The sequence below is a fragment of the Mauremys reevesii genome, linkage group 3, assembly GCF_016161935.1.
Source record: "Mauremys reevesii isolate NIE-2019 linkage group 3, ASM1616193v1, whole genome shotgun sequence".
NCBI lineage: Eukaryota > Metazoa > Chordata > Testudines > Geoemydidae > Mauremys > Mauremys reevesii.
Genome location: NC_052625.1, coordinates 121,284,983 through 121,306,873, shown reverse-complemented (window position 1 = coordinate 121,306,873; position 21,891 = coordinate 121,284,983). Strand labels below are relative to the sequence as shown.

General features: G+C 42.0%; 1 long non-coding RNA gene across 3 annotated transcripts; it reads left to right on the top strand.

Moving 5' to 3' along the window:
- The first annotated feature begins 4,658 nt into the window (after positions 1 to 4,658).
- LOC120401743 lies at positions 4,659 to 21,397 on the top strand. 3 transcript variants are annotated; one of them, XR_005596695.1, is made up of 4 exons: positions 5,336 to 5,468; positions 12,072 to 12,239; positions 16,426 to 16,515; positions 21,212 to 21,397. It is a non-coding gene; the product is annotated as an uncharacterized LOC120401743 (long non-coding RNA). The 3 variants fall into 3 exon arrangements; XR_005596694.1 differs by lacking the exons at positions 5,336 to 5,468; positions 16,426 to 16,515 and adding an exon at positions 4,659 to 4,972; XR_005596693.1 differs by lacking the exon at positions 16,426 to 16,515.
- The last annotated feature ends 494 nt before the right edge of the window (positions 21,398 to 21,891 follow it).

Genomic DNA, 21,891 nt, shown 5'->3' with positions numbered 1-21,891 from the left:
AGAGAGGAAAAAAGTATAGTCCAAAGTAAATGTTTCTATGAACAGCACAGAAATTATCCCTTTTGCTCTTAAGTGTTACAGAAAGTTTCTATCTAACTTCTCTTCAGTAACAAATCCAATGGCAATTAAAAGAAATGTGATTTGTTTTAGAGAGAGAAATGCAAAAAGGCATTTGAGCAGAATAAGAGAATAGCAACAGCCACAGAAGTGTTAGTGGTTTTATTTTATGTTTTGTTGGGTTGTAGTTTTTACATGAGCACACACCAAAGACTTATTCCTTTTTCTTTTTCCCAATGGCCAAAACACTGACATTCAGCATAAGCCAACTGAAAAACTGGGAAATGAGGTGGAGTTAGCCCAGTTGCCATTAAATCCACCAACAAAGTTCTATTTTCAGCACTTTGTAAAAAGAACTTCCAATTACCACAACTGAAATGGCAAATGGAGGCAGACAGGACCAGTCTTTAAAACCTTAATGCTGCATATATTAGAGTCTAGTGGGAATGTGTTTCATTTTTAACTAGAGCCATATGCAGGTTGAAAAAACTAAGAAGTCCAGTACTCTGTATTGTGGAGAATTTCCTTGCAGTGACACCAAAATCTGTGCAGGCTCTATTAATAGAGCTGCATGAACCCACAATGAGAGAGTTAAAATGAAAACTGTCAGCAGCCAGCTATTTTTGGTGGTCAGATTTGGATCCACATGTAGACCTGGTGAATGCGCTGTCTGGTGAATACCAATAGGCCCACATGGTACCTGCCATTCTTCCTTTATTGGAAAGTGAATTTGCTAGAATGTGACAGCCTTTCTGTAGAATGTTTGAGCTAGTAGAATTCTCTAGCAGGGATATAATTCTCAAGGATAATTTTAACAATGTAAAAATGAGATCATTTTCCATGCAACTCTGTAGGTACTTAGAGTGATTTCTATACAAGCTTATCCAGTCCATTATATTACTCTCTTGGCTTCATCCCTGTTAAATTCTATATGGTGAACTCAAATGGGCAGGGTTTCCTCACTATAAAAGCTCTGTACACCCACCCATACAACTCATTGTGAATCAGTTCAGTCAAGATTTTGGGGACAGAGGAGAGGTGGCTTCTGAAGAGTCTAGCATTTGTAGATAGACCTCCCTGTAATTTCAATTTGCCAGCCTCATGAAGAATTAATATGACAGGGCAATGGAGAACTAGCTAGCCATCCCCAGAAGATGTCTGGAGGCTACAGGATTTACACCCTTACCACACTTCAAAGGTAGGTAGCTAGAGTTAAAAGCCAAGGTGATCCATGATGCACAGGACTTTATTGAACTAGATAAACAGGAAGCCACCTTAACAATCAGTTGGGGACTTTGCTTATGCAAAAATATTTAGTATAGCAGAGTTCACATATTAGCTGTATTTGCCTTCAGGACTTGTTGTGTCTGTTTTATCATTTGATTAATTTTTCTGTTATTAATTTTGTGCCCTATTTCATGGCCTATAGTTCAGGGACCTTACAGCCAAGCTAAATGAAAATGGGCCCCACTAGTCCTGGCAGCTGAATTCTAAACCACTGCTGCTTTATTGCCACAATGCCTTTCGTGCCATTGTGCTAAGTAAGGTGATGTCAGTGGAATCCTCACTCTGGGGGGTTTATTACATCTCAACCATAAAATGCTAGGGGTGTGGGGGATTGGAACCTTTCTTCCACTTCAACCTTGAAATGAAGTTTGACTTTCCCTTCCTCAGGCAACTTATCTGCTCCTGGCTCCAAAGGGCAGGGAACTTCATTGCCTTCCTTCTTGCAGCCGGTGGGGACAACTGGAGTACAGTTTCCTCATTTGTAAAAGCTTTAGGTTTCACAAAAGGTTCAAGACCAAAACAGCTCATCAGGCTCACAGAACTCAAACTCCATGACGTTCCTCCATTCCCCCCAAACCTGGTCCAACTCTATCAAAGTCACTAAAGTTCTGACAAACTTTGCTGCATATGGACTTCCAGAAAATAATCCATTGGTCAATGATCTTCCACTCATTTCAGGCATTCTCTAAGAGGAATGGTATTAAACATATGAAATCAGCTGCTTACTCTCCTCCATCAAATCAGGTGGCTTTTTTCAGTGATCAAGAGATGTACAAAATGATAATCACTCAGGCACACCACTGAGCCATTGTATAGCAAAATGTTGTTCTTGACTACGTCACCCGTCAGGAAAACCTTGCTGAAAATTCCTACTGAGTTGGCTTTGGAACAGTACCTAAGAGCTGGCCAACATGTTTGCACAGAAATAACAAATGGTGTGAATTACAACACGTTAGTTATTTCAGTGCAAAGTCTGTTTGTGGACTCTGTTGTTACAGAATAAGAAATGTTGTGCTTGGCTGGCTAGTCAAGTTGAATAATTGTTCCTGTCTAAAAATGTACTTGTTAAATTTACAAGATGGTTAATGCCCCCTAGCAATGCTATCAGGGCACCTAAAGCCTCTGTATAGGTTTCTATTTTATTATTTAAATCTAAATTAAATAAAGTCAATTCAGTGTCAGTAGCAAACAGACTTTAGCTAAATTGCCTTTCGTCTTTTTATTCCAAAATGAGCGTCCATACACAGACTTGCACCAAAATAGCGAAATCAGTTGTAGGTAACCCTTCAAGTTAAAATAATGCAAGTCTGTGTATAGACCAGCCCTCTGAACCTGTTTTTTCTTTCTTGAGACCTCCAATAAGTAACACAGTTTCCAGAAAACTAGCCAGAAATCAAAACTGCTAGAATGAGAATAAACTGCGAGCAAGTATTCGCTCCTGAAAACCAGTTGTTAGAGCTCGTGTAATAAAAATGGTACTTGGTCCTTTAGCTTCTTGTGACTCTATGCTAAAGTGTACAAGACCTATAAATCAGTTACTGTAAAGGACAAAATGCATCAAGCCTACAAGTATCAGAGACTGACAGTTTGAAAATACTATTAAATGAAGAAAGTTTTGCCTTTCCACTATTTTTAGAGGGTTTGTTTCAATCATTTAGTAAAGCACAGGTTCAGTACCATGTGCCATTTTCATACAGCTTTACACAGGACAGAAGAAATATGCTGTTAATAAGATAGTTATCCCAAGGACTGCCTGAGATTTCCTTTCAAAGGAAGGTAGATATCTTTATTGGGTACAATATGAGATTTACATAAGAGGATGTCTGATTATGTGCTTTGCACCCTATTGTAATCTAGCAACTAAAGTGTTAATTATCTTTCTGTAAATTGGTTAATTAGACCATTAGGGCCTGCTATGTTTGACTAGAAGCACCTGGGAAATTATTTATTGCCAGAACTGTTATAGCTTGCACCTGTATGAGTTTGCACAGTTAACAGCGTGCTGTGAGCAACTAATGGAGTCTGGTTACACTGCTGTGCTGACCTCTTGCTCCTAAAACTTAAGCATGTTGGCTAAGGAAGTCCAATTAGGTCCTTTGTAATTTTTTTTTTTCCAAAACACACACCCACACAAAGACAAAACCCAGAAGTCTGAGTGTCACACATCTTCCTCCACCTGTGAGACATATTCCACCTCTAAAAATTGAAGTTATGGTCAGAGGAAAAATAGAGTACCTTCTTCTCAATTCAAACCCAGTCTGAAGTTCCTATCAGTGAATGTGTTAGAGGGAAGCTAGCTATCCTGCTGATTTTAAAATGCTAGCCCTTAATTTTTTTTACTGTCAATTGTTTTCTAGTGATATTGCTAGGATTCTAGAACCATTATTTAAAAGAATAAGGTTGTTTGCTTATTTTATTTCCTGTATTAAAGATGACAAATTTATAGCGTGCCTTTTTTAAATTAATACCCAGCTTTCAGAACCAGCAGAGCTGTGTGTGGAAATCTGAGGGGCTTGACCATCTTTATGATTACAGCACTATACAAAACTATCTTTAACATTACATTGTTGTAGTTACCTTCTTCCAAAAAAATTATATTAACACAGTTAAACACATCCAGGCAAAAAAGAACCTTTATGCTGGAGATACAGGTTGAAAGAAATCTGAATATTAAAATTTGGCAAGAATTTTGTATTTCAAGAAGAAAAAAGCATTTTACAACTTAAAAGAAACCAACTTTTGAGAGTATGGAAACACACACCTATGACAGCCAAATAACCTTAACTCAGTCCCCTTAGCAATGCCCACCTATCTTCCCTTCACATATGTTTTATAAGAGAAGTTATTTGGGATTAAAGGCTTTAGGGTGTGAGCTATGAAGCAATTTAGGTGCCTAAACTCCAGAGTTAGACACCTAAGTCCCTGTGCATGGCACCACTGTGATCCACAACATTCCCTTGTCTGCCACCTAATGCTATAGGCATCTAACTTTCCACTGTGAAATTTCCTAGCCACCTAAGTTTTAGACCCTGGGGCATTCACAGTGCTGCCTCCATCTAGGTACTCAGGTGCCTATCTCCCACCTAAGCCCCAGGGTGATTCATAAACCAGGGGAAATGCAAACATTCATCTACTTAAGTCGCTTGTGTAGCCCTGATCCAGTAGGCAAACTCAGAGGTCACCTAGTGGGTCATGTCCCATTAAAAATCCAGCTGGAGGAGAAGGTAGCCAGCTTATAACTTTTAGCTCTGTGGTTAGAGCACTCACCCAGGACATGGGAGACACAAGTTTCAGTTCCCCCTTTTGCCAGAAAGGGAGAAGGGATTTCAACTCCCATCTCTCAGATGCCATGGGCCAGTGAGAGAGAAAGAGAGTGAGAATGACTCTGAAGCCTTGTCATTAGGGCTAGGAGGTGGGAGATCCAGGGTGTAGTCTCCATGCTCCAATCACTCTTTCAGTATTTATCCATAGTGGAACAGCTTCAACAAGAGAGACTCGGAGACCCCCACACCAAAAGATCCCGTAGCCCACTGGTTAGAGTGCTCACCTGAAAAGACTTCTGTGCAAATCCCTTTTCCCCTTCTGGCAGAGGTGGGAATTGAGTGAATCTGGATCTCCCACATCCCAGGTGAGGGCTCTCAACCATTGGTTCTAAACATTTTTGGGCTCAGGACCGATTTGTAAAAATTCATGGCCTGTCATGACCCAGTAAATAGTCTGGGGATGGAGGCCCGGGGTGGTTTTGGTCAGATGCTGTCCCCCAGGGGGGTTGGGTCCTGCCCGGTATGCACCCCACAGCAGTGGTTCCTGTGCTGTAGAGCTGGCTGGGCATCTGAAATATGGAGGAGATGCTTTAAATTAGGATCTGATGGTTCTTCTGTCCCCACTTATTAGCAGGAGTTGAAACTCTTTAGGGAAATGTTGATGGATTCTTATTGATTCATTGCAGCATGTGGTGCTTGTTAACTTCATCCTGGCTATAGGGGAGTGACTCTCTAGGTTGAATGGCCTTTAGGGAGGCATCCTGGGGCTGGCTAGTAGTTTACCAAACTTGGGAAGAAAGTTTGGCATTGAATTTGTTTTACTGTTTGCAAATAAAGCCTAAGCCCAGGAAGGGGTTAGGGGTAAGTTTTGACTCTATACAGTATGTATGGATTTTTGGGGGGAAGGAGAGTAGTAAAGCCATCTACTCACACATTTTTGGGGTGAACTGTAAAAGAACTGATTTTGGACATGGCTTTTATACCATGTATGATGCTTTGTCACTCAATTAACTTTTGCTGTCTCTGAAACTGTAGTGACTTCTTACGTGGCCCAAATGGAGTTTGTATTACAGATAGGGCTGGTGGTACCAGCTGTTAAGGTTGTCTGATGCTTCCCATTATAAGAACCTGTTTTCAGTTGCATTTAATTTAACAAATCAGCTCTTGCCAAATTTGAGAGTAGAGAAAATGCAATTATGTACCATGTTTTAAAAATATATATATAAAAATCTGCCAACCTTTTCTTTGAGAATCTCTAGTGCTCTGATTTGTGCCTAAACTTGGCAGGGGGTGGCCTCTATCAGGCATGTGCCTTTTACCTTTGCATTGAAAATTCTCAAATTTGACCAAGTTATAAATTTTTGAAAAATCTGTTTGTACATGCTCAGTGTGAGCAGCTAAATTCTATGAAGGTTCTATCCACAATGATCATTCTCCAGCCTAGGGCTGCGGGGACTAAGCAGGACTTTGCCAGTAATTAGTGCTCCTAGTGGTTGAGGGCCAAGGTGGAGCCAGGCATTGAAAGGGAGAGCAGGGATACATGCTCTCAATGCTGCCTGCTGGGCCCTGGCAGCATGGAGAAGAAAGCCATCTGACTCCAATTAGAAGGAACAAGAGCTGGAGCCAGTGGGGGTGGCGAGGGGAAGACTGGAAGTAGGAACTGTGGAGAGAAACAGAGGGAGACTGGGAGCCAGTGGTGGGGAGAAGATGAGGGGAGTTGAGACTGGGATTAGGACCCAGTTGGGAGGAAGGAATGAGAGGGGAAGAGAGATATGCTGAGGAGCTGGGTTGTGTGGGTAGAACTAGGATTAGCTGGACAAAGAGACTAAGACAAGGAATGGAGACTGGATATGGAGCTTTGGGTGGGAGACTGGGACTAGAAGGCAGTGGAGGGATGAACAAGAGAGAAGGATTAGATAAGGAACTGGAATTGGGAGTAAGGGATGACTGGAGCTCAGATGGTGAGACTAGCACTGGCTAAGCAAGGAGCCTGGGGTTGGAATGAAAAGCCAGGGGTGGGGAAGAGACAGTACTAGAACAATGATAGATTAAAGGGGATGTGGCAGAAGCAGTCAGGATTGGGAAAATGGGTAAAAGAGTCTATGCTCACTATAGCACACAGCCTTCCAGAGCCTGGAATGGACCTAGGGTGACCAGATGTCCCAATTTTATAGGGACAGTCCTGATATTTGGGGCTTTGTCTTATATAGGTGCCTATTAACCCCTACCCCTGTCCTGATTTTTCACACTTGCTGTCTGGTCACTGTAAATGGACCCCAAGCTTACCAAGTCTCTCTGTTCCTCTGCTGTCATCATATATCTGTGAAACTGACTGGCAAAGTGTGTGGCTCATCCCATGTAGTGCTGGTTCACACAGAGGATGGCAGCCTACTACTGCTATCAATTACTCTGTCAGCTCAAATGGCAGAGGTCTGTGCAGTGGATCTCATGGTTCTGCTCCTGCTAATGAATCATGTGGGTGTCAGTGATGCAACATGATGGAATTTCTGTTTTAAGTTTGTGTATTTTAAAAACCTAGGAAAATTATATACGTACACACACAGTAAGTTAAAGAAACATTAAGGTTGCAAAATCAAGGATTCTGAAGTAAGGAAATGGCAGAATTTAGATTGTCTGTGCAACCTTAATTGTGCCCCTTGCCCGTATGAATTATTACTTCATGTTGTGGCCAAATGGGATTTATATGCATAAATAGCTATAATATTTGTAGCCCATGGAACCTTAATGAAGAATAGGGGATGGTTGCCTTCAGTATGCTATGCCTTATAAGAAAGGGGCAAAGTAAGTCTGTCTTTCCTGTGTGTAGACTCCCTATAGTCATAAAGGGTGCACTCAGATTAACCATGAACTGATTGAAAGTAAGGTATTCTACTTCTGTCATTTATGACATTAATACATTCTGGCCAGAGGAGAATCTCTGTGTGTCACTACTGCAGCAGAGTTAAGGTTGTTTGGTTTACTGTAACTGTGCATTTCCATGTTTGCATTTCCTTCTAGTTTAACCAAAATTCTCAGATTCTGGACTTTCTAAGCTTGTGGCTTTTGTTTTGTTCTGGCAACTACAATGCTCTTGTATGCTTTATACATGCAGGTCTTTGATTATTTACTACTACCCTTAACTTTACCTTAATAACCTTTTTTGCCTGCATATTTTGTTAGGTTTTGAAAAATATTTAAAGGCATATTTAAGTAAAATGAGTCCCTCAAATTGCTCAGTGCTTTGCAGCCTGCTAATTGTAACTAGTTATAGCAAAGATCTGGTTAAAGGATAGTTCTGTGGAAAATATCACTTTATTATAAATCTGCTTGTATTTTCCATATTTTCAAAGCATGTATTTCAGATAGCTAAAGAAGTCTGCTAAAATTAACCTAGAAGAATCATGTGGGTATATTCTATATCTGTGAGAGAAATATTGTACACTTTTTTTAGAAACATTTCAGATTTGATTCTAATCTGAAAATATTAGTGAGAATGCAACGTATCTATGGCAAGAAGGGCTGATATGCTCCAAAAATCATTCTGACATTTACTCTCATTTATTTTGAAATGCAAATGCATCAAGTTTATGCAGAATTCTTTTGCGGCGTACTGTCTTATTAGTGATCATGCTGATAACTTGAATTTCTGAAATGTTGTTGCTAAGCAATGCAACTTCAGGCATGTAATGAGGCTTTCCAGTGGCTACTTGAAAATGAAGAAAATTATCTCAGCTTCACAGGTTGTTTGATCATCAACCATGTTATAATGCTTGGGTGATAAATACGTTTTTGGCATGCCCTTCCCCTTCTGCAGATAATTATATTTGTACAGTAATTCAAGATCATATAGTCCTAGGAGGAAAGTTTGTACGTTTTGGGGGATAGAGGCAATGAACTTGCCTAGCTCCCAGAGCGTTCCCTTTTTATGAAGAGGTGGGTCCTCCTCACAACCTCTTACACTAGGGGAGAATAAAGGTGATCTGGGGTCCAAGGCACATTTCACATGACCACATCCCTTGGATAGTGAGGCTACCCATTCATGGGCTGTCTGATGGGGACTTGCCATCACTTCTATTTGGGCAGGCTGGAGCTCTCCACACCATCATCCACTGTCTTCACACAGGTTGGGCTCTGTCCTGGAGGAAGGAGGTCTCTGTCTCTACCTACTGTGTGTGAGGGCTGCTGCTGACATCACCCTAGCAGATGTTCAGTGGACTGGCAGCAGCAAAGTTTCCACACACCCACAAACTCCCAATGGGGTGGTGAGGAAAGCCTGCCTTCCTCTAGAGAAGCAACCAGTAGAGACAAACAGAGCAGCTTGCACCTGTTGGAGCTATTGTTTTTGGCTGGCTGTAGACTCAGGCTGATGTTGTTACATTGGTTACACTTGAGTAATGTTGTTATTTGTATTGCCATAGCACTTAGAAGCCCTAGTTATGGGTCAGGACCCCACTGTGCTAGGTGCTGTACAAACACAAAACATTGGCCCCTGCCCCAAGGATCTTACAATCTAAGTATAAGTCAAAAGACAACCAATGGATACAGCCTGGGCAGTAGAAGGAAACAATGACTCAGTATTGGTTATAGGCTGCTGGTGTGCTGTGACCACAGCCTAACAGTTGTCAATTTTTTCTGTAGCTATCATAGCAAAGGAGAGTTAGGAGGAGGGTTCTGAGGGTGGATAATGATGGTAGCTTTGCAGATGTTTACAGGGAGTGCTTCCCAGGTGTAAGGGGTAACATGGGAGAAAGCATGAAGGTGCTTGTTTGAAAAATGAAGTGGGCAATAGAGACTGGCATCATGGGTCCATAGGAGCTGAGCATCAATCGCTCAATAATGAATGAGAGATAATAGGTAGGGTAGGGACTGACCACAAAGGGCCTCAAAAGTGAAGACCAGTAGCTTATATTTGATGCAACAGAGAAGTGGGAGTCAATGGAGAGATTGAAAGCAAGGAGAGACATGGTCAGAATGATGGGCTAGGAAAATGGTCTTTGCAGCAGTGTTCTAAATGGATATGAGTGGGACATGACTGCATTTATCAAAACCAGAGAGAAGGATGTTTCAGTAATCGAGACGCAAGATGAGTTTTAGCTGTGTGGATGGATCAGAAAAGCCATAGGTTAGAGATGTTCTGCAGAAAGCATTGACAAGATTTAGACATCACCTGGATGTGAGGACCCAGCAAGAGGTCAGAGTCCAAGATAACATCCAGGTTACAGACTTGAGTGACTGATCAAAAAAGGAGATAGTGAGGAGGACTTAGGAAGGGAGTGGAAATTAGGAGCTTGTTCTAGCCAGGTTGAGCTTGTGCTGATGGCTAGATATCCCTGATGAGATGTCAGAGAGAAGCTGAGAATTTAGTTGGAACAGAAGGAGACAGGTCTGGAGCACAGAAGTAGACAGTTGCAAAAGGCTTTCTCCACAAGCATGAGGTGTAAAGACCTTTTCAAAAAAATTGTCTGATACTATGATGTGACTGTGATGGGTTTGGTCAGATACCCCCTTGGGACTGTCACCTGATGTGCTGAGACTACCTCTGATCCCATTTTCACTGCCAGTTTGGGCCTCCAGAACCCTGCCTTGTTGAGCCAGACATGCTAGCCTTCTGCAGCACAGACCCAGGGTCTGAACCATGCCCCCAAAGCTGCAGACTTAACTAAAAACAGCTTAAGAAGTGCTCCTGTCTCCAGCACCCAGACACCCAGCTCCCAATGGGATCCAAACACCAGAAGAATCTGATTTATTCTGTATAAATCTTACACAGGGTAAACTCATAAATTATCCATCCTCTATAACACTGATAGAGAGGTATGCACTGCTGTTTGCTCCCCCAGACATTAATTACTTACTTTGAGTTAATTAATAAACAAGTGATTTTATTAAGTATAAAAAGTAGGATTTAAGTGGTTTCATGTAATAACAGACAAAACAAAGTAAGTTACGAAGTAAAATAAATCACAATATGCAAGGCAAACTTAATACACTAAGGATTTAGTTACAAATACTAACTCCTCACCCTAGATGTTATCTCAGGTATCATCCTTTTCAGACCAACGTTGTAGTTTATGGCCTGGGTCCAGCAATCACTCTCAGCCCCATAGTTGCAGTCCTTTGTTCCAGTTTCTTTCAGGCATCTCTTTGGGGTGGAGAGGCCATCTCCTGAGCCAGCTGAAGACAAAATGGAGAGGCTTCTAGGGCCTTTTATATTCTTTCTTGTGGGTGGAAACCCCTTTGTTCTTCTGTGCAAAATCACAGCAACAAGATGGAGTTTGTAGCCCCTTGGGCAAGTCACATGTCCATGAATGATTCAGCTTTTTGCAGGCCAGTGCCATTGTTTATGTTAGTTTGAACGTTCCCAGGAAAGCTCAGATATGGATTGGCATCTCCCAAAGTCCATTGTTAGTTAAGCACTCCCAATTACTTGAATAGCCCCTTCACAATATGTTGGTCAAACCTCCTTTGTGTGTTTCCTACAGCAAACACGTCAAATACAAGCATAGAGCCAATGCTCATAACTTCAGATAAAAAAATGATACATGCATACAAATAAGATGAATATATTCAGTAGATCATAACCTTTGCAAAGATATATCACATGGCATATCTAGCATAAAGCATATTCCCTTATGTTATAGTTACACTTATAAGCATATTTCCATAAACACATAGAGTGCAACATCACAGTGTAATCACAGGCCTACAGTGGCTGTACCTTAATTGTGGCTTGATTTTCGAGTGCTTGCTTTTTCAACCTTAATTTTTGTATGTGTAATCTAATATTTCTATTACATTAGTTCCCAAAGCCTCCAATCAGGATATGTGCCCTGTTGTCCACATTGCCTGGTTAGACCTACAGAAAGATATGGTTCCTGTTTGTAAACTCTGCTCTTGCAAACAAAATTTTAAATTGAGAAATGGATGTGTTAAGGTGCCCTGAGGAGCTTGTTTGTTTGACAGATCTTGCCTTCTGAGTAGAAAGTCAGTGTTACAGGCAGAGCATAACTATTTCAGAGGTAGGCCATGTGGTCTGAAAGCCAGACCAAGAAATATGCTCGCTGTTGCTATGAGCTGATGGACTAAATCCTGCTGTCCTTACTCCTACAAAGGGAGTTTTGCCTGGGTAATGATTAAAGATTTTGGGATTTGGTCCCTGAAAAAAGAACATTTTAAAGCTTCTAGTTAGCTGAGCACACTTTGTTTTCTTAGCACAAAGCCACTAAATCTGCACTTACAGTGTATAGACACGAACTTAATCGAAACATCAGATGAATGCACTTATCTGTGTGCAAGCAAGCCTTAAAATATACGCAGTCAAATGCTCATGTAACATTCAGTGCACTGCACTCCCAACTGCTGAAGTGTTTGGTATTCTGGGAAAGATTTCCATTCCATTTTGCTAGCTCATGTTCTCTGGTCTCCAGTGTCACCTAATAAAATATCTTCCTCTGTTTCTGCTCTTAGTTCCAATCCATTCTTCATTGGAGGATGGGAGGAGGGGAAGAGCCAGGAGATGGGATGGTGGGGGAGTTCAGTTTCTTCTGTCTCCTGAAAAAGGAAGAGAGGCTGAATTCAAGGCTGGTGTGAAGTTGCTTCATTGGCTCCCCAAGGTCTGAAATTTAGAATCCACAGGTAGGTACTGGTAGCAATCTCTTAATACAAAATGCAACTTTAAACTGTGGAATTTAGCAGCTTATCTCCTTGCTGCAGAAGCAAAGACTTTTCCTGCTCCTGTTGGTAATCACTAAACCCAGCGTTCGAAGCTGCCTCCTGTTGCTGTTTAGGATGTGGCCACAGAGCAGCAAGGAGAAAGTCACCTTCTGGTCAGGTGTCACATCTCAGACTTAAGGCTCGTGACTTCAGTGCCAGTCAGGAGCTCAGTGTCTTTGATCCTTGTAATGATTTTTCTTTGTTGCTGCTCTGCCAAATGGCACTGATAAAATCAAATGTTGTTGGTCTGTACAAATCATTTGTTCAATGGCACGTGTGGTATGGAGCTTCCTGAGAGGTTTTATTTCCTGTTTGTGTGTGTGTTATGTATTCAGTTGGCTAAGTTTAAAAGATTATCACAATACATGACCCTAATAGTCAAAAACTGTGTACAAAATAGGTACTTAAGTTAATTAAAATCCTCCATTTCCAATTATCAATCAATCCAATCAAAATATTGTAAACACACAGGAAAAGAAGGCCTGTGATCTGTAAAAACATGATACCACAATGCTTTCAAATAAAATAGTTGATAATGTAATTAAGGATTATCTTTCCAGTGTGGTGGTTAAAAATTAAACACCCTAAAGAAGGTATAATGCTTTTCATCTCTGTTAAGAGCTTCACAAACCCATTAACTCTTAGGAACCTGGCTAATTCCTACTAGTTTAATTCCTGGTGGATGGTCCCCTCATGAGGGAGTGAGTAGGAATATTTGCATAGGAGGCAGAGCCATGCAACTAATGTAGGGAGGAACAGCAGGTCCTAACTGACTCCCTTCCCTTCTATTTAGAAACTCCTCTCTCTCTTGATCTGTTTTCTTCTCATCCTCCATTACAGCCATGCCATTCTGGCCAGGAGCTGGCAGGGAAGTACTGTCTGCCGGGGCGGCTCCAGGCACCAGCACACCGAGCGTGTGCTTGGGGCAGCAAGCCACGGGGGGCGGGCTGCCGTTTGTCGTGAGGGAGGCAGGCAGGTTGCCTTCGGTGGCATGCCTGTGGAGGGTCCGCTGGTCCTGCAGCTTTGGTGGACCTCCTGCAGGCTGCCGCCGAATCCGCGGGACCAGGGACCTCCCGCAGGCAAGCTGCCGAGGCAGCCTGCCTGCCGTGCTTGGGGCGGCAAAATATGTAGATCTGCCCCGACTGTCTGGGAGCAAGGAAGAACTTAAATTAAGGAAAAATGAGTTTGCTGCAGCTGCTTCCTCTGTGGAGGTAAATCCTATTTGCAGGATTAGCTACATGGGCTGGACACTAGGGATCTACAGGAGAGGAGAAATTGCAGAACAGTAACAAAGCTTCTCCACAGCCACTCTTCTGGCCTCAACACAACAAGAGCCTTTGTAGCCTTTCCCCCCACATCGTTGGGGTCCAAGGTTCTGCTATCCCCAACTGAAAAAGCCTCTATCCATAGGCCACCCCCATGGAGTTTGTCTCTGCAATGAGTTAAATTGGCCAAGCCCTTTTCTTCAGGTGGGAAACACTAAAGAACTGGAACAATTCTTATGTTGTGTGGTTTTTTACTATGATGTTTCTTAGCCTGAGGCCCAGCATCTTCACACTTAGTTTTTACCTGTGTTTGCTGGTAGTGCTGCCACCCCCACCTGCATTTTCTGCCCATGTCAAGAAGATAACTCTGCAGTGAAGGAATAAATGTATTAATCTGGTTAACTCAAGTGATTGGCAACACCCAGGTCTGAGTGGACACTGCAGTCACACTTGAATTATTGTGTCTTCTCTTGTGCAGTGCTTCCCTCTGTGTGTCACTAGGACTTCTAGGGACACAGTATATTGCCAAGAGATCAAAAATCATGAATTAGATCCCCCCCAAATTACAACTGCCTTGGCTCCTTGCTCCCTGGTCTCCTGTGACAGCCCCATGGTGGCAGCACTACCTCCCTGACTCCTTGCTGCTGCGCTCTTTCCCCCAGGGCTGCTTCTGCCTAGATCCCAAGGAGAGGAGAAATCCCAAGGCAATGGGAGGAGGGAAGTTTTGCTGCTGGGTCTGGGGCCCTGATCCCAGCAGTACTTTTCTCAGACTCCGCAGTCTGTTGTCTCAGGACAATTTCATATTAAAGGCAGGGCTCAGAGACAGGGCAGGTGTTTGCCCTCAGTCTCAAAGCTCTTGCACAGAGTTATGCCCAGGCCTAGAAACGGTAGGATCAGAATGGAGTTTCTCACATCATTGCAACAGCTCCTCCTACAGGTGTCAAAATTCTGCAACTCAGTTTGCAAGAGTTGGCAACACTGTTGTCCACTGGTTGCTTAAAGGGGATGCCCTTTGCTCTGCATTCCCCCAGGCTGGGAGAATTGACATTCTATCCCATCCACCTTGATCACTGTCCTCTGCACCAGCTCTCAGCCTCCCCAGTGCCCCCAAGTCCCCTGCAATCTCAAAATCTTCATCATGCACCTCATTCTCCCCCTCTACCTTTCAAAGGGACCATGCTGTTTCTCTCAATCCCTGTGTCCTGTCTAGCTCCCTGAACCACAGAGGGGCAGCCATTTTGCTTGTGGGCTTGGCTTCAATCTCACTCTCACTGAAAACAGTGGGAGGTGGCGGGCAGCCTCCCTTCCACATACGGATAGACTGTAGAGAAATGGCAGACGTCTTGCTGGCTTCAGCCCCACTGACAGTAAGAGGAGATGGTGGCCAATTTGAATACAGGAAATTTGTGAGTTGGCACCTTTCATGTTTTCATGAGCCAGGTTAACCCCCCCCACACACCCAAAATCCCTGGAGTCGCAATACAATTGTGAGAGTTGGCAGTACCAGGCATATCTTGTGGTTCTTTGTACTGCAGTCAGCTGAGCTGCTCTGATTCTTTCCTAGTGAATTGTGGGAGAAGGTATCTTCTTCTGGATACACAGGAAGAATGGTGGAAGGCACTGGAGACCGTTAGCACTGGAGCAGTTTAATCTGTGTGACTGCAGAGTGGGCAGGTTCCAGCCCAAGTGAAACCATCACTCTGGCTTTGGTCTATAGCCCCATCTGTGGCAGCTAGCCTGGGCTGAAAGCATCCCCAAAGTTTGTGTGTGTGGACAGGAGCTGGGTTAGGGGCAACCCCAGTTAAAACCCCGAGTTAACTCTGCACTAAGACATTCCCTATGTGCCTCCAATTCCAGCATGGATTCTTATGGAGCTCATAAGCCTTGCAGAGATCCTTAAGAGGACTGTTGTGCTATAATGAATTTTGTGCCTAGAGAGCACTGAGATGTGATATAAATATCTAGAGAAAACCTGCACAGACTTGGAATCAGAGCATAGTGACTCATTATGTGGTCTTAGGCAAATCGCTTTGCCTCCTTTACCTTATTTATAAAATTTGCTTTTGTAAAATGTTGATCTGTGGGCCAAAAGTTCTTGGGACACCAGGATGTCATATGAAAATCTGGGAGCATTGTGCTAAAATTGGGGTGTATGGCTTTTTAAATTCCCCATTGCTGCTCTCTAGCTATGTCCTGGCTTGCTATTGGCTGTTGTCTATCCAGGTATTATGATGGAAAGGGGACCAGGTGATGACTATGGATCCCAGAGATCCATTGCTAATTGTTCCCTGCTTTTATCTGTAAGAAATAATTAAAAAAAAATCCCTCAGTCACAAAAATGTAAAATCTTGGTTTATCTGTGAGAGTGTTCAGGTTAAAGGACGATGAATATGTATGTCTCAAGCCTACCACATGGAACACATGGGCATGCCTCAGAAAAGTCGCTTGGGCAGTTAAAAGAATTGAATTAGTTAATCCTAGCTGTGTACTTGTGACTAAGGAAGGTGTTTCATCTGAAAAATATTTGGTAAATAAACCAGAAAAATAATGGAGATCTGGGCCAAAAGCTCATAATACTTTGTGTGTGTGTGCTTTATGTCTCTAGTCTCTAACAGACCAAAGCTTTTTGGAGTGACTGGGGGAGGAATGAAATAAAAAAAATAATTCTTTGAACTCTACAATGTGTCAAGAATGAACATTGTTTTAATATTCATGCTTGCAGTATAAAAATTACTGTCTTCCACTCTGTTGGCATGAAAACCTTGTTAAGACTTAATCTTGTTTTATGCAAAAATTATTTGTTTTCTTGTTCTTTGCTTTATATATCTGCACTGCCAAGCAAGACATTTAAGAATTGCAATGAAATATATTCACTTCCTCTGACAATTTCTAAAATCAAAAGCTTGTGTTTTGGAATAATACATACTAACTAGGTAAGTAATTTAAAAAAAAAGTCTTCTACAAATGTTATCAAATTAAATACAACTTTCAATGCTGTTTCTGAAGTATAGCCTTTGTTACCAGAGGCTTCATCTGTTCAATTTATTCTGTTTTGTTCCTCCTGCAACAGTGTAGTGTCAAAGCCAGAAATAAGCAATGGTTGAAAAAGTCACATGCATGCAGAAAATGTGGATGCACTAACATATTCTTACAAGCTTTTAAGAGCTCTTTAAACTTATAATAATACTTGGCACATAAATAGGGCTCTTAATCCATAGATCACAAAACATTTTACAAAGGGTGGGTAAGTATCATTAGTTACCAGTTTTTTAGAATGAAGTGACTGGGAGTTGCAAATGACAAAGTCAAGAGGAAGTTTGACTTTATGAAGAAAGTAAAATAGAATATCTTTGACAACTCGGGTGACCAGATGTCCCGCTTGTATAGAGACAATCCCAATTTTTGAGTCTTTTTCTTATATAGGCTCCTATTACCCCCCCACCCCCGTCCTGATTTTTCACACTTGCTGTCTGGTCACCCTATTGACAATCAGAATGAAAGCACAGTTATTGAACTGTATCGTATGGGAGAAACTGTCCTTTCCATTCTTTCCTGTCAAGTTAAGTGACACCAATTTTTTATCTAGAAGAATTATCACATCAGTAGATCTGGCTGAAAAAACGCAGCTGATTCATGTACAAAAGGTACATAAGAGCCTTTAGGTCATAGTGTTCCAGTTCTGCTCAAAGAAGAGCCACATTGGAAACTAGCCAAGAGTATACAAGCCACATCTCATTTGCATGAAACTAAAAAGATCATGTTTACTGTTTTCAATAGAGATGTGACCTGTGGTGACTGCAGGTCCCAGCATGCAATGCTTCATCTGATCTGCAATAACATATCAAACTGATGAAGTGGGTTTTAGCCCACGAAAGCTTATGCCCAAATAAATGTGTTAGTCTCTCAGGCCTGGTCTACACTGGGGGGGGGGGTTGAACTAAGGTACGCGACTTCAGCTATGTGAATAGCGTAGCTGAAGTTGAACTACCTTAGTTCGACCGACTTACCCATCCTCACGGTGCGGGATCGAACTCCGCGGCTCCCCCGTTGACTCCACCACCGCCATTCGCGGTGGTGGAGTTCCGGAGTCGACGGGAGCGCGTCCGGAGTTCAAACTATCGCGTCTAGATTAGACGCGATAGTTCGAACTCCGAGAAGTCGAACTCGCCGCATTGACCCGGTGGGTAAGTATGGACCTACCCTAAGGTGCCACAAGGACTCCTCATTGTTTTTGCTAATACAGACTACTGCTCTGAAATCTGTCATTAAACTCAGTTACTGTACAGGAGGGCTGGAGGGTAGTAAATGTCCCAATCTTGGTGGAGGGAGAGGGAAAATAACCAAAAGTCTCATTGGGGCTGATCCTGAGAACCGTGGATAGTGAGCCTTACTTCAGTCCAGGCCAATTGGTTGAAACAATCATTTAAAATAGTATTATAAAAAACTCTTCAGTGAACGTATTCTGATAAGGCCAAATCAGCATAGCTTCTGTAACAAAAAATCATGTTTCTCCAGTCCACTACAATTCTTCAAGCATGTCCACAAAAGGAGTGGATAAAGGGGGTTGGGTGTGACACTATCTACTGGGATTTTCAAAAATCCCAGGATAAAGTACTTCCTAAGAGGTTATTAGGAATACTTCTCACCTGCAACACTTCAGTGAATACTGCCACAAATCAGAAACTGGCTGAGAGTCAGAAAACAGACTAGGATATGGTCAACTTTCAATATAGCAAATATTCAGAGATGTGTTCCCTCTGGTTCTGTACTAGAAGAGGTGATGTTTTCTGTCTTTATTAATGGAGGTAGGGAAGTAGATGAACAACTCATTTGTTTTATTGACTTATTATGTCTGGTCACATTTAGAGGTACTGTTAACTATATTTGTATACTGGGGGCCCAACCTGACTGGGGCCTGTTGGAGCTACTATAATATAAATGCTCAATATTAAGCCAAGGTTGCAAAAATTACACATGATTCACTGATGGTAATCAAAGCTAAAAAAGACAGTGAGGAATTCAAGGGGGACCTTACCAAGTTAGAAAACTGAGTATCATGATGGTAGAACATGAAACTTATTGTTGACCAAAGCTAGGTTGTGCCTGTCAGAAGGAATCATTTGAGCTACTTGTGTACATTTGGTTCTAAGGCTACGTCTACACTACCCGCCGTATCGGCGGGCCGCGCGATTTTTTTCGATCGATATATATCGTCTCATCTATCTCGATATATATCCGATCCGATCGCTTCTATCGATCCGTATTCCCCTAACTCCACGCGCGGCGCGGCGTGCGTGGAGGAGAGAGAGAGCCCCGACATCGATCCGCGCGGAGGGGTAAGATATATATATAGATATATACTTCGTCATTCAGCGTTCACGTAGTTGCGTATCTTATTATCGATTTTTCCTTCATCGTTCCCCAGCCTAAGAGAACTAGAAGCACTCAGGAAAAAGGAACTGTACATCATTGTGGATAGCCAAATGGAAACATCTGCCCATCGTGCAGCAATCAAAACAAAATGTTAGGCTATATAAAGAACAGGCTAGAAAACACTGAATGCTCTCATATCAATTCCAGTAATGTGGAATATTGGGTGCAGTTCTGGACACCAATTCAAAAAATATAATGGACATAGAGAGGGTTCAGAGATGGTCAGGAGTGTGGAGAGGCTTCTATGCTGGGAACGATAGAAAAATAATAGGACTGGTTAGTTTACAGAAGGAGTTGAATAAGAGGGTGCATTAGCAGTGTATGAAATAATAAATGGTATAGTGGAAGTAAATGAGCACTTTTTTTTTTTTTATTTTACCATACAAGAACATAGTGACATCAGTGAAACTGCGAGGGAACAATTTAAAATACTAGGAATAGATTGAATTTTAAGGCCAGAAGGTAACACCAGATCATCTAGTTTGACCTCCTGTAAAGCACTGGCCACCAACATCATTCTTTTTATAATGTAATTTTACCCTCTGGAACTTACTGTCCCAAGAAAACATTGAGCCCAAAAGCATAGCAAATTTTTTAAATGGCCTTTTCTAAGGATAAGGAGAATGTTAGATAGGATAAATAAATGATAAGAAAAATGCTTTCAGACTTCAGGGCACAAACCAACCATTGAATGCCCAGAGTAAAGAAGAAACTTCCCCTTCGGCACAGGTGATTCCATAATGGTACATTGCTTTACCTTCTTCTGAAACCAGCCTCTGACAATAGACAGAGACCAGACTAGATGAGCCACTGGCATTCAGTATGGCAATTAATTCCTATTCTCCTGATGGTGCCAATTCTGCTGCCTAAATCCTATATCTTTATTCAGAGAATTTACGTAATAAAAAGATTCACTCTTTTTTAGAGTGAAATGAAAGATCTAAAATCTGCTAATGAGTAGTAGTCTTCTAGAGTTCTCATTTAAATGGAAACAGTGAAGGTATTATGCTGTTTTCCAGCGTTAGCCATGGCATTGATACTGGTATCTCCAGAGGATTAATTCAACTCCAGTAAAGGCAGAAAAACTCGCTTAGAAGTGATGAGGTGAACAAGAAGTTAATGAATTTGATTTATGCAAAGTAAATCCTGAAAGTATTGTGAATTATGCAAAGAAGTACAAAAAACATCAATTAGTCATTTGAAAATCTTAATTAAACTTCTTTTTTTTGGGAGGGGGAGAGAGTGACAATGAAATCATATTATACAAAAAAAGCTACCCTTGAGTTGGAAGAGTTTTTTAATGTCGAGCTTTATTAACTGAGCAATTTAGAAAAATCCTGGGGGGAAAAAAACTACTGCATAGAATAAAGGGTCCTGAAAGTGCTTTTGTAACAGAAATAATAAACAAACACACACTTGTAGGGTTATTTTTAAATACATTTTATGACTGACAGTTATGCTATGTTGATTAACAAGTTACGGTAAGAGGAATCTCATTAGTATCTAGTATAAGGTATAAGCAGGGTTCATTAGCCAATTGTAATCAAAACATTACCACACTGTAAATACAGTTATTTTGGACACGCTCACCTCTCATGAAGTTGAAGGCTCTAGAGCCATGGTTTCAAGCAAGGCCAGCATTAGACTCACTGGGGCCCAGGGCAGAAAGCCAAAGCCCCACCACTTGGGGCCAAAGCCCAGGTCCCTGAGCCCTGCCACCCAGGGCTGAAGCTGAAGCCTGAGTAATGTAGCTTTGTGGGGGCCCCAGGCAATTGCCCTGCTTGCTACCTCCTTCCACTGGCTCTGGCTTTTATATGCAGAAAATCAGTTATTGTGGCACAGGTGGGTTATGGAGTTTTTATAGCATGTTTTGGGGGGTGCGGGGCGGGAGGGCTCAGAAAGAAAAAGGCTGAGAACTTCTACATAATACATGGATGAAGAATTAAGGTTGCACAAGTGACAAGGGGGAGGGATAGCTCAGAGGTTTGAGCATTGGCCTGCTAAACCCAGGGTTGTCAGTTCAATCCTTGAGGGGGCCATTTAGGGAACTGGGGTAAAAATCTGTCTGGGGATTGGTCCTGCTTTGAGCAGGGGGTTGGACTAGATGACCTCCTGAGGTCCATTCCAACCCTAATCATCTATGATTCAATATCTAAGCTATAAGAATAAATCATGAAATTTCTCTCCTTATCCTAGGCTTCATTCTTAACCAGCTGAAGCAAGAAGGTGGGTCCAAGGGCATTATCACCTTGTGTCCTGAACAGCCATGATGCTTTGGGCAAAGCCACTATTTTAATGTGAAAAAGTTTTTTAATCCATTGGACCATATGTGCATTGAAGCAATATTCATACACCTTTTTTAATAAAGGTCAACCTAAAGTCTCCTGTCCCAGGATAAAATGTGCTCCATTCCCTGCTGTTGCCTCCCTCAGCAAAAAGCTTGAGTAGACAAACTACCCTTTCACCATGCCTGGATGTCAACAACTGGGAGCTCTGAACTAGCAGAGGGAGGCAAACTGCAGAGCTGCGAGTCTTTCACTGTGAATACCCTGCCTCTAATCCCCAGTAATTCATATTTAGGGATTTTTAGGGAAATAGAACCCCAGGTAATATTGACTATCTTGATGAGAGAGGAGAGCTTATGTAGTGAAGACATTAACCATACACAGCAGGGCCAAGATTTTCAGAAGTGACTAATGACTTTAGATGCCCAACCTGAGACATTTTTTTAAAGGGTCAGATTTTTCCAAGGGTGGCTGCTCTACACTTTCTGAAAATTGTCCCCTTTATGGTTTGTCAAGTTGAGCACCTAAAATCACTAGTCACTTCTGCAAAATCTTGGCTGAGGGATCAATAGATGAATATCAACCTTGAAT